The sequence below is a fragment of the Haemaphysalis longicornis genome, unplaced genomic scaffold (assembly GCF_048455015.1).
Source record: "Haemaphysalis longicornis isolate Haplotype H1 unplaced genomic scaffold, Haemaphysalis longicornis Haplotype H1 scaffold_10, whole genome shotgun sequence".
Lineage (NCBI taxonomy): Eukaryota > Metazoa > Arthropoda > Arachnida > Ixodida > Ixodidae > Haemaphysalis > Haemaphysalis longicornis.
The window spans coordinates 119,398,189-119,408,207 of NW_027526204.1; the positions used below are offsets into that span (position 1 = coordinate 119,398,189).

Sequence of the window (10,019 nt, forward strand, 5' to 3'; positions counted from 1 at the left end):
CACTACGAGAGGCGCGGGAGCAGCTAATTCGCAGGTAACTTCCCACCATATAGAAGGGACTTTGGACCGGGAAAAAGTGACTGCAGCCCGAAAGGGTCAGAATGCGAAAACAGCAGCTGTATCTGACCGATGACTAATGGCACTAGGGCGACTTTATTGGTATTAGAGAGTAGAAACTACGTCCTTCTAATTCATATTTGGCGGTTCGAGCTTGGCAGACGCCTGCAATTTCTGTAAAAAACAAAACAAAAACAATGTGAAGTGAAGTGATATTTCTTTGCTTACGTGGAAGGTTTGGCTTGACAATGTGGACTTCCTTTGCCACTGGTTCTGCAAAAAAAAAGATAGATAGAGAGAGAGTGAGTGAGTGAGAAACAGGATGAAGTCAGCCAAATTGATTCTAATCGCAATACTAATCATTTTTTTACAAAGCAGGCGCAGAAAATTTTCCCTAGTTTGCTTTTCTGTAGGAGCAGAACATTTTTGCTGACGGAGTCTAAAGCAGTCTATTTTCTATTAAGTTTCACTGCCGAAACTCGCTTATGCTTGGTTAAATCAATCAGCCTCCATATGTGGGTTTGCAATTTTCTGGAAATGCGTTTTAATGGTGGCGCACATAAGAAAAATTGTCATACTTTCTAGGCCTTTGACGGGAAATTAAGGCTATTAGTCGGCGTACCAAACTTTCGAGTTGAATGCCAGCCCCAGCGCTTGAGAGCGAGGGAGGCAGTTAGCCAAATTAAGAGTGCTTGCAAAAGTCAACAGCGAGATTTAAGGATGAAAGTTTGGTCAGCTGGTTTGTAATGAACTACGACACTACGACATGATAACTTCAGGGACGAACGCTTTCCTCCCGTCTACCATGGGACTGTTTGCCTACTCAAAATTTAGATCAGCAATTTTTGGTTTCAACGTCAAAAGTAGAAAATTTAGTTTAGCCTGCCCTAGTTAAGTTGTGTGAGTTTAGTGATGACACGACTACGCGGAAGGTCATGGCAAGAGTACCCGGAAATTAATTCTCAGGTGTACTGAGCTCTGTTTTCTAAGGCTTATTAGCTGTGAGTTCAAGAATTTCTGGTGAGAATAATAATTAAAAAAAAGCTACCGTGAAAGTTAAGCAATAAATAAGATGGTCACACTAAGCATTTCTCAGCGTATCTCTCGATTAGCCGACTTGGGGCACATGAAGAACTATGAACCGGTCTCGGTACTTAAGTAGTTTTTTTTTATTTCTGGGGTTGTTTTGCCCACATCTTTCTCCGAACAAGAGAAGACATGTCGCTGCCCAACCTTTCCTTTCCGTACTTTTAAAGCAGCTGTAAACTGAGGTTTGTATAGAAGCAATGTTTTGAAGCCTTTGCATGGAAGTGATTGCCATTGTGGTTATCGTCCCAGAGAAAAGCGTCCCAGAGAAAAGTGTTGGTTGCTTTATTTGACTATTTACACGGTTCGGCCTCGCAGAGACAATTTAGAACTTTACGTGTGAGATCGTGTGGACTTTTAAGTCACCACGCAAAGCTTCATGTTCACTTTTTCTTTTAATCTCTTCTTTTCCCTCTTTCTTCTTCCCTACTTCTTTAGGGCCTTTACTACCTTCTCCCCATCCCCGCAGAGTAGCATGCAGGCGGGAACATGCCGGCTAACCTCTCTGCTTTCATCTAATAAAGAGCTCTCTCCCTCCCTCTTATGTATTTATCCCTGCTGCTTAGAGGGCCGAATAATTTCACCTGTTTTTTAGTAGCATACGGTGACTTTGAATCAAACGGTGTGTTTGACCCCGCTTTTTCCAAATTTGATCCTTGGAACTGGCGAACTGTCAATTAGCTAGGCACTGGCAAAGCAGACCCACGGATGTTTAAGAGTAGGATATGCTCTCACAATTGAAAGATTCTACGCACCAAGCATTTTGCACAATCGGGGTGTGTTTATAGTCAGAGGTCCATACAGGGCATTTGATTCAAATGCGCGTTATTTTCTGTTAAGAGTGCCTATTCTTTGACGGAACGAGGAGCAAAGAGAAAAAAAATCCCTGCTAAGTTAATGACAAAAAAGCGACATATGTTTTTTCTTGTGGCGACACTACACATGGCGTCAAAAAATGAGACCCATCATGGAGCAAGTCACGCATTTCGTGGCACTGAGTTTTTCGTTCTGATAGCATTTCGGTAAACTTGGATAAAACTTTTAACCATACAACAACGCATCACTGCACGTTAACAGCCTTGTTACAGTGTAAAATATTTCAAGTAAGCGTAATAGACCGTTATCTTAACACTCGCCTGCAGCGTTACCAATCATTTATAATTAAAAGGAAACGTTGGAGTTTTTATTGATACATTTTTAATTTAATGCATAGATAAAACTGATGTAATTGATCGTTACATTGAGTTTTCTATGATGAGAAATAGGAATACGTAAGATGTCGTGAATTTCGTTTCACACGAAGGCTTACCGTATTCTTCGTAATCTGCCGTAATCAATGTGATGACAAAAGCAGCGATAACGGCTGCGCAGAAACCTATACTGCTCATGGTGTTGCCTGGAAGATAGATAACGAAAATATATTTATTCCCACACGTGAACTCGTTCACACGCAAAACAGGACACCAAAAAACGGGAGGGATAACAAAATTTCCACCTAAGTATCGGTCTCCTTTGTTGAAGCCAATGTAAATCAAAGTTCAGCACACATGCCATTCACGATTGCTACGCCGCAATTACACAAGTACACACATCTAAGCAAAAAAAACAAGGAGATATGGAGCAAACAAATTTTTGACAGCAGTACCCATTGAATTCGCATGAAATACAATGTTGTTGCTGTCTTTTGACATCTTACTTTTTAAAGGAGACTGGTATACGGTTACGATCCGTTGCCGCCTGTCTACTCTGAAGCAAGAATAATAAATTATCGCTCTGGAAGTTTTGCTGGCGAAAGGCTAAATTGCGTTGTTTATGTAAACGTTTTACTTTAAAGTACAAAAACAGGAACAGAAGTCACCATGCTTTGTAGATTTCTACGCTACTAAAAATTGGAAAGTACAAAAAAAACGACACCGTTGATTCTTCGGAATCTCATCCACACACTCGGATGTGACGAACCCCAAACAATTTTTTCTTCCTAGAGAACAGTTAAACTATTTTTGAACAATTATTCAAAATACCTATACGCGCTCTAGCTAGTTGTTTCCTTCTGGGTTTAGTAAGCAGCAAAAAACCAGCGCCTCGCAGGAACGGGCAATGACGATGATCCCAATGGCTATGGGTGGCCATTGATTCTTGTGCAGTTATGAACACAATAAACGCAAGCATCAAAACGTGAACGAGGGCACACGCATTCGAAGATTATAGTTCGCGGACGCCAAATACTCTTTGTGCGTTACGGATCTCTTTACATAGCGCTGTTATGGTTCTTTGTGGTCGCATTTGAGCAGTGGCGTAGAAGCTGGGAAAAAAGAGGGCCGGTTGGGCCATATGTCCTCGCGATATTTTGTTGTTTTAAGGGAATGGTAAGGGGCGAGGCCCCTTATTATTCTTGTTATGAAATAAACATGTTTCCATAAAGAATTACAACGAAATACGAAATATTTTTATGTCGCAAGCGGTGCCCTTATCAAGCTTGCGGGATTTCAGCGCTGCAGAAATTTTATCAGGCTAATTGTTTGTAGTATTTGGACTAAAGCTTTCGATCTCTGTTTCATGAAACTAATGAGGCGCGAAAAATTGTTGTAAGGTACACAAAAACGCGCTGAAAATCAAAGCGCGAGAAGGGGGCGCGAGCCACGGATCTCGCGCCGGGAAAGGGAAACAGCACTGCGTGAGGAAGGGCAGAGTCTGGTTCTGGGAAAGGACGAAGTCGGGCGAGCCTAAGGAGGTTAGGCCGCTGCCACACACGCAATAAGCCACATTGTAAGCGGAAGTACCGACGGAGGCGAACAGGATGCCCCTGGTGATGGTGGGAAAGCAGAACGACCTTCGGGACAGAATCTGAGGAAGGCTGTCCTGGGGGCTGTTCGGGCTGACCAAATGGTGGCAGGCGTGGCCACTAAGTGCAGTAGCAGGTTCATCAGCAGAACAACTGGAGGTCCAACTAGGCATTAACACCGATATTCTTACCATGGTATTCCGGATCCTTCTTCCACTCGAGCCTCCAGTGGAGGAGGTTCTTGAAATCAATTTCCCCATCTACAAGCATTGCGAAATCCTCCCTCAGCCGAGGGAAGGGAGCAAATAGAGTGGGGGAGGCATTCAGAATACGGACCCGCCGCGGTGGCTCAGTGGCTAAGGCGTCGCGCTGCTGAGCACAAGGTCGCGGGTTCGATTCCCGGCCGCGGCAGTCGCTTTTATGATGGAGGCGGAAAGCAAAAACGCCCGTGTGTACGAGATTTCGGCGCACGTGAAAGATCCCCAGGTGGTCCAAATTAATCCGGAGCCCTCCACTACGGCGCGCCTCATCGCCTGCGTTGCGTCGGCGCGTTAAACCCTAAAATCAATCAATTATTCAGAATACGGCCCTTAAAAAGTTCTGAGCCTCCTCCATCAGTTTTCGTTCCCGGCCCCACGTGTTCTTTTTGTAAAAAAAAATGCGGAATAAGCTTAAATTGAAAGGATAAACCATTTTACAGCGGCCCTAAATAAAAGCAAGCGGTGACAAAAAAAAACAGCCTGGAGGTTTAATTAGAGCACGCCCACTGCATACAGGTTGCCCCTTTTCAATTTGAATAAATTTCTTTTTTGTGTTTCTTACTTTCCCCAATCATTGTCACATTTTTTATTTTCCTAACATCCGGTGTTCGCCCAATACCCTCCCGCCGACATGAAAATCTGCGGGCCTCGTTGGTACGAGAGGTTCGGAAAAAAATGGCATAATTTGTGCGCTTCTGTGCGTATTTTGGTATTACAGTTCCTGTTGTGTGTAACTATATGTAACAACGAATACATTTTAAATTGGTGACAGTCACGTATAGGTCATATAATAAAAAGCACGGAGATACATACATCATCTGCCTTACTGATTACATCCGAATTCCTTGCCGGCAGAGCTGCGGCAACGCCAAGAAGGCAAGAATTGCGTCACCTTTCGCAGCAGTAGTTCACTGAAGGGTAAAACGAGGAAAAAAGTACCTGAAATTCTGCACTCAAAATAACCAAAAGTAATTAAGCCCTGACGTCTTACGTGCAGGTTGGAGGAAGAGCATTTTGGTGCTGGGCAGCTTTTAGCGGGGAATTTTAAAAGAGATTCAATTATAGGCAGATGGCGCAACCATTTTGTTCAACAGGGATGGTTGTGGAGGAGTGGGAGTAGAGAGAAGCTTCTGGCGTGGGAAAGTTCAAACCTGTCTATCTGTTTCGTTTGCCTTTGCTGCCGCTTTCTTTTTAAATCGGATATAATTATGGCCTACGGGACGCAAAATTTGACGTCCCGTGATTGGTTGGAATTGCAAAAAAATGAAAATGAAAAAAAAAGAGCTGAAACCAAGGCAATGAAAGAAAACCTCGAGCTGCAAAATTAAATGCTTGACAGAATTATTAATAAATGTCAAAGCCTGTCATACGCAGGTGAACAGTGAAATAATGTATTGCGTGCGAGTGAATCAGAACAGCTTGACGGACCTACGAACAGTGTGCCAACGTCAGCGAATATGTCCTTGCTACACTGGAAGTCTTCGTACGGGAGCGATGGCATAACGAACGTAATTACGTGGCTGAACTGAAAGCGAAAGCGCTAAAAGCCGGCCTGTCACATTTGTTCATCGATTGGGTCCCTCAGAAATGCAAAGATGTGACGCAATTACCTATCATATTTGAAAAGCTCCTGAATAAGGCAAGGAGGCATACTTGTTCGTGCAGAAAGTAATCGTTCCCGACAATAGAAAGTTCCAAATAAAGCAAACCAAAATGCCCTATTTTTCTTGGTTTGCAAGTTTCCACATCAAGCCTCTCCCGAAATCATGAATGAGCTCCGCCCACTCGGGAAGCGCACTTCGAAATAAATTTTTCTGGTTTATAGCCGTTTTGGCAGTTCAGGGTAGTATAGTAAATGTTCTCTCTCGCCTAAAAAGATTAGACGTTTTGAAACCCGTTTTGTCGCAGTCACGGCTTGTGTATGTGGTTTCGAGTATGTGGTTTCGCTTCCTTCATATTGTAGTTCTTCCAACTTCTGTAGTTTAAGCTTTTAAACATGTTTCCGAGCTGTCTTTGTAGAACGAATGTCCTAATAATAATATGATAATGAAGCTTTATTGAATTTGTAAGTACATGATCTATTTACTGCCACACCTAAGCACGAAGTGCTTGTGAGTGGGCAGGCAGATCAGAGGCGCAGCGACCGTGCGATAACGCAAAAAAATATAAAAAAAAACAAGAAAAAATGTGGAATGACCAATACATCCAAGTATGCACTTCAAAAGCATTCTAACCTTTAAAAACACCGCGAGTAAGACAAAAACAGCAACAAAAACAGTAATGCCTAAAAGGAATACACCATACCAATATTACGAGAACAATATACAGCGGCGTAGGACACCAGTAACGCCTATCAATGTATGCTACACCAAGAGCAGAAAACATAACGCGATAGCTTCAAGCAAACAAAGTAGACAAGTTTTTGTATAAAGAATTAACAAGGAATACAAAAAGTAAGGTTAGCCAAGAATTCCCGGCAATATGTGCTAAAGTGAGAGAAAAAAATTTACAAAAGAAGTAAACGAACTTGTACACACGTAGTTGCCTTGATGCACAATAATGCCGCAATGATAAAAATGTAGATCACAATTAGTGCAACCTAACCGGGACAACTACGAGGCATTGAAATGGGCCGCAATTTTTTAAATGAGTGCTACTTAAAATCAAGAGACCAGTTTCCCAATTGCTTTTTTACTTGCTTAAGCCTGCTTAAATTAGGAAGTTCTGTTGGGACCGAGTTAAATATGAATGAAATATAATATTCCCTATTCTTTGTCCCATATTCCATAAAAATTATAGGTATGTGAAATCGTTCCGTCTGCCTTAACCTTCTGGCTTTAGCTACAGGCTTTTTGAATTCCATGAGGTAGTCCTGCGCACTAAGGACGGCATGACGAAACAACTGACCAAAATTTAACATATTCCCATCTCATTCATTGTGTCCGTTGTTTTCTTTTCATGCAAGCTTGTAGCATATTCAATATTCCTGACGACTCAACGAACAAGTTTATTGATCTTTTCATGCTTAGTTATTGGGCAGCTTCCGTATGTAGTTATGCTGTTGCGAAGAGTGCTTTAAGCAAGCGACTGATAAACACGACATCGTGTTTCTATATTAGGACCATCTCGTGCTTTATGCATGTAGGTATATAGATATTTTCCTCAGTTTTTTACAAACTTGATTTATACGTTCAGCCCATTTAAAATCTCGTCTGTGAACAGACCCAGATATTTTACACTTGCACTATGAATTTAAAAGAAGCCGATGAATGTATAAAGTACTATAAGTTTACTATGGATTTACTACGAATTTACAATAAATTAAAAAAAACGAAGACAGGGCAAGTGCACTGGACAAAGCGCTTTGCCCTGTGTATTTGGTCTATCTTGGTCTTTGTAAATTCATAGTGTAAAGAACAAACAAACAAGAACAAGAGGGAGAGCGAGACACACATGCGCTGTTTGCCTCGCTCTCCCTATCATCCTTGTCGGTTTGTTTGTGCTCTGGATTCGAGAAGACGAGATGGTGCATCTGGAATTTACTAAACCACCGCAGAATGGATTACTTTTCTGTGATACTGCTCTACTTCGTTTCGGGTCCAACAATGCTGGTCCAAGACAAATGGCATGGAAGCCTTCCTGCAAAAATGAGGTTACAAAACCAAGCATTTGATGCTCGTCACGCGACCACCAGCCCAAACTTTGTTCTGTGTTTTCAGTGGTTTCATTGTTGCCGCCAAAAAGTGCGAATCATGAGAACGTTTAGTGAAACAAAATGCAGTGTAAGGTATGGAAATGAGATAGGCGGGAGACCAACGCACGGAACAATGACAGCAGCGGCACAGGCTAAAGTGGAGCGGCGGTTGAAAAAAGGGAGAACTTTAATTACAGTAAAAAATAAAAGGCGAAGAAAAATTTCTAGACCTTAACATATCCACGACTTAACTTGTCAAGGAAGCTGTCATGACTTTCGACTAAAAAAGAGAACCAGTACAATAACAGCAGTTTCATCAACGTTCCTGTGCTCCTTCCAATCCATCTTGGGCCACAATATGCACACTGTAAGCCGCCTTTGCCACATTTGCGTTTGCTTTCAAATAATAAATAGCGGTTAGGACCGCTAATGCTTACTATTCTCAATGTGGCCACGTCGTACTCTCCCTAGAGTCACTTCAGAAGCTGACTTTCCAACTAACGGAATACAGTCGAACCCACACTGATACAGCGAATTATCAGCTATAGCGAACTAATTGCGATCTTTGGTTGGCCACACTGTATTTAAATGACACTTATTCTTTTATAAAGAAACTGAAACCATGAGCCACGCCCGATATCAAATATAACAAAGAAATATTGGACCAGGAGGCTGATAAGCTCTTGGAAAAACACTCCGGCTTTCGAAGCTGCAGAACTAGGAAGGCCCTCCTGTTCGTGTGCACTGTGGAAAACTCCATCCTGCTTAGTGCTGTGAGTAGCCACAAGATGAAGTTCACAGCCTTCATCAAATAAACAAAGACTCAGACATGTTTTGGGAAGTGAACTTTGTTTTGTTGTAATTTCGCGTACTCATGTTCCGGCTCATTCAGCTTGTAATGCAACAGGGCAAAGATAAGGGTTACCTTGTTTATAGTGGGTTCGAAGCCTCAAAAATGCTTTTTTGTTTCAAGTATTTTTGTGCGAGACAGACTGTCGATTTGTTAGAGCCGATTTTTACCTCTACTGTCATAACAAATATTGGATATGAAGAACTGTTTCCTGTCTGATACTAATTTCCTATAACGAGGTCCGACTGTAATTTTAAAAAAGGACTTACCCGAGGCCTTCTACCCACACAGGAGAACAGCGCACGCACTTTTCCACTTTCCACGTCGTCAGTCCCTCGTTGATTCAGAAGGCCGCACCTACGAATCCGTGGCGATCATGGCGTTCGTGACGAGATTCGGCGGTCGTATTCTCTTTACGACCGTATCGCGGCCATCGCGCAGACACCTCCAGGCGAATCCAGGTGCACTGGCTCGTGTGCCTCGTTTAGAAAGGAGTCGTGATGGAGTCCGCCTAGTTTCCGATGAGGCCGTGGGTGGCCGGTCGGCAGCGGTCAGCACGTGTTTGACCGTTACTGGTTTGACTTTTTCCCGTCGCTCTGACTGGGTTGACATGATTTGCAAGCTTCGCAAATCATATATCGCTCACGCCTGCCATTTTCTCAGCTCAGGTCCCGGTTGGTCGCGTCGCGCCATGGCGTAGTATATTTCTGACCGCAGTTTACTAAGGGGATAAACCAGTAAGCATTCAGTAGGCAAGTTAAAAAAAGGGTACCGTGAATGAAATCAGATAGCATGGGATGGGGAATCGGTGTGACACTGCTGACGTTATAAGAAAAACAACTTGATCGTAAATAGGGTGCAAGAATATAAGGACGAAAAAACAAAAGAAATATGTACCAGAGTTTCTTGCGCCGTAGTTACGACCCAGCATCATGTAGTAATTCGCCCACTTCTAGCTTTTGTAGAGAAAAGCAGAAGATTGCAAGGAATTCCCCACAGGATTGCTAAGGTAATGCGAACAATATACCTACTCCACAGCGAGAGAACCGCCGTGAATATACTATGGTCTAATTTGATGAAGCGAGTTTCTATATAATGAATGGTACCAGCATAATGTCAAAGCCTCAACTTACGTCGAGTCAACCTTGACGCGCATAGTTTCTTTTGCGGTTTATCGCTTCTTGAACGCAGTTATCGGTACCACCTCTGGCCAGGACTGCATGACAAACTTTTCTTTTTGCTGGTAGTTTTCAGGTGTCTCCCCTCTACCATAGTTTTTGATGTAGATGC

General features: G+C 42.7%; 1 long non-coding RNA gene across 1 annotated transcript; it reads right to left on the reverse strand.

Moving 5' to 3' along the window:
• Positions 1-285: 285 nt before the first annotated feature.
• LOC144157936 (uncharacterized) lies at positions 286-9,200 on the reverse strand. Its single transcript, XR_013319908.1, has 3 exons — positions 8,999-9,200; positions 2,453-2,539; positions 286-330 (listed from the first exon to the last, which is right to left on the reverse strand). It is a non-coding gene; the product is annotated as an uncharacterized LOC144157936 (long non-coding RNA).
• Between the last annotated feature and the right edge of the window lie 819 nt (positions 9,201-10,019).